Here is a 3,657-nt window from a genome sequence, read left to right on the forward strand (position 1 = left end):
TCAGAATATATAGAAACTAGTATCTGTGTCGTTATTGGTTAATATACTGCATATAATTGATAATGTTAACAATGACCTTAAAGTAGTTGAAAGTCAGTTGCTAATAGCTCATTAGTTTGAATGGGTGGGTGCTAAATGGAGTGAAGTCACAGTAGTGCGCCCGGTTGAGGGGTGCCACTCAGGCAAATAATAAACAATAAACTTGAAAGATGTTCCTCTATGGTTTTATAACCTTTTGTAAAACAGCACAATTTCCTACATTAAAAAATATATATTTCTGCTACTCTGAACACAGCCAGAGATAAAAAAACATAATGTTATTTGCTAACAGGATATCCTTTGTCCAAATCCCCTGCAAATAAAACAGATTAAGAATTCTACAGAACACAATCCTTTCTCTTCTTTTTATTTATTTTATAACAAGCAGTTTAAAATGTATTTCAGTGCTGTATGATCCTCCATTTAATAATGAGAATCCAATTTTGTAGGAGTAGATTTAAATTGCTAGTGTTGAGGGGGATCAAGCACTGTAAGGCTTTTCCAGAATTGAAAAAAATATATCTTTAAAAATACAAATAAGGAATTCCTATGTTTCAGATAATTCTACACTTTCATAGACATAAATACTACATACCGATAGCAAGAAGAGGAAATGTACATTTCCTTGTGAAAATATCCTTTCTCACATCAGTGCCCAAAACCCATGCCAAGTAAACACGAAGTAAGGTCTCCGTGGCTGCTTTGAGAAATTGGTCTCTGGAGAGAGTTTTTTAGGTTAATTTATTCTTTATCGGGCTGGCAGTGTGTGTACTGTCACCACTTTTAAACTCAGGGCAGGGCACATTTTGTGTGCAAGACTGCCTAAGATAACTTCTTATGGCTCCTTGGGATGGCTGCTGCCGGTTGATTCTGGCAGGCCATGAGACAACCCGTTTATTTGTTTGTTTGTCCCGTGAGTTTCTGGCTGGCCGTTCAGGGCTCTGTTTGGCCCCAGTCCCTGTTGGGCTTCTATTCCTGAAGCCCAAGTGGCTCTTAATGAAGCTGGTAGGGTTGGCATGGTCCCTCAGCAAACCCAGGCCTGATCAGACCCTTCTTCTTCTGCCTTGGCAGCCACACTCCATTTGCTCCCTCTGGCTTCCTAATTTAGTAACGGTGGGTAAAAATATGCGCTAACGAACAAGGTCTGGTATGTCAGGCTGGCGTCCAGAGAAGAGGGAGAGAGGGGAGGGGGTGAGGAGACGAGTGTGTGTGTGTGTGTGTGTGTGTGTGTGTGTGTGTGTGTGTGTGTGTGTGTGTGTGTGTGTGTGTGTGTGTGTGTGTGTGCTGTTTTCACAGCAGGCACCCAGTGACAGGGGTATAGTCACTCAGACCTCTCTGACATCTGTGTGTTTGCGAATATGTGTAGACATTCAAGGGAGTGTGTGGGGGTGGACGATGAGAGGTGGAGGGTGAGCACTTAACATTTTCTAACTCTTGCCAAACTCTGTTCAAACACTTCTAATCATTCTTCTGTTTTATTCTAACCAATGAGGCAGCGAGGTAAATGCTATAAATCAGTCACATTTTCAGTGAAAGTTAAAATCGAATGGCCTCCCGCACACTGTCTGTGAGTCTGGCATAAGGAGGCTAGTATCTGTAAGTGACATGCTTTTAGAGTTGTATTCTAGGCAGCGTATCACGGAAGGTGGTGTTTGTGGTTATATTTAGCCTAACTGTTAAATCTTCTCAATGAAACATTTAAGTGGAAGAGCAGCAGCAGTTGGTCAGGCTAGCATACGCATTTTTCCAATATCCCCTCCATAGACCAGCACATATTTTTTTAAATAACTTTTGGATTGATGTGTTGTTTCATTATTTAGACATTGCATTATGTACATTACAATATGTTTATACAGACCCATAAACTGAGCAATAATTCAAATATTTTGTTGTTTTGGGAGTGATTTGTGGCTGGTGTATATCCTCCAACAACATAACATGCTTTTTCTTTTCAACTATTTTTAATTATTCAGGATGACCCATCCAATGTATGAGCACTACACCAAATGCTTTCTGGTTAAGAGCTTCAGAGAATCCAGATCATATTCCAGGTATTATAAAAAAAACTATGAAACCTATAAACTGTAACCCCTCTGTGAACATTTTGGCTTTTATGCATATGGTTTGAACCTGATGTATTGCTCGCGTCTTCAAGGGGATTCTGGAACTGAAGGGTAACCCTTTTACATGCGAGCCACAGAGCTTCCTGGTTCAACTGTATACTGTAGGTTTAGCTACAAATCATGCAGGCAGCGGAAGAAAAACATGTTTTTAATGTATGTTTACACTTTAGACCTCAGACTTCCAAAGTTCTCCATTTTCCATGGACCTGCTCCAACAAACATCAACAGTGAATAACTTTATTGAGGCCATTTCCGTGAAAAGATACAGAAGTGGTGCCAGTGAATTTTGTTGTTATCATACAATGGCTCTAAAAATGTTATTTAGAAAAAAATAGTTTTCTTACTAAGATGATAGGCCTGCCTAGAAAGGATAAAGTGTTTGCTTAAAAATAAAATGTAATAATATTATGTTAATAAGTGTTTTTATTTATGGTTTTATATCTTAAAGCACCCACTTCCAAGGCCTGTACTTGCAATTACTCCATTTTCATCTGTCAGGACACTCGACCATAGAATTCTGCCCTCAAGCACTTTAACACTTGCCCTTCCTGTTCACAGTTTAAGAGGCTCATGGCAACACTGTCAACTTCGCTTGTAAACCAAAGGCTTTAGATGAAAACAGAAAACCTCCTTGTCTGTTGCAAGGCAGTAAGAGAAGCTTTAAAAAAGCTGAATAACAGCCATGTACTCTTACTGTTTCTTTACATCAACTAATCAAACAAGTAATAATCACATGATTAATTACAAAAAACCTGTGTCTGGCATCGAGTTGCACAGAGACTTCAGGTGAATTCCCTCAAGTTGTGCGCTGAACTTTTGCCACGACAGTGTGGTCACAGACAGGCTGGGTAACAGACCACACTTTCGACATGCAGCTTGAATCCGCCACCAGTTTATACATCGGCCTTACCTGATAAGAAATTAAAAGATATGTACAACACAACTTACATTTTCATTTTTTGATCTAATAGCCATGCATCATTATATGCGTTATGTACATTATATAATTCATATTGTTTCAGATTGATAGGAGTCTTAATAAGTTAATGAAGCATATCATACAGTTGTAAAACTATCTCTATGGAGCTATTTTAGCAATTTCATAGAGAGACCATTTGTGTGTTTGATTGAGAAAATATAGTCCACTTAGTTGAAGGCTAACAAGGCAATTGAAACTAGATATTATTACTTCTTAATGAACAAATTTACCGAGCTAAATGCTTTACGTGTTAATACAGGACTGTTCCAGTGTTGCATAACAGGAAAACAGTTTAATGATGCTCTTCTCCAGTAAACAAACGAACTCTGCCCTTTTTGGAGTCGTTTTAGCTTGACAAATATGTCACAGTTATTTGTTGAAACTACGAAATAGCATCTACCTTTTATACAGCTGTCCCCACTTCCTGTGCTAGTTAAACCACATAAACCCACCCCCTAGCAATGAACAGCAGTCGTGCTAAGTAGGAACAGAAAGAGTAGAATATTCTATGTTAAA

This window comes from Notothenia coriiceps, unplaced genomic scaffold (genome assembly GCF_000735185.1).
Source record: "Notothenia coriiceps isolate Sejong01 unplaced genomic scaffold, NC01 NC01_scaffold00026612, whole genome shotgun sequence".
Lineage (NCBI taxonomy): Eukaryota > Metazoa > Chordata > Actinopteri > Perciformes > Nototheniidae > Notothenia > Notothenia coriiceps.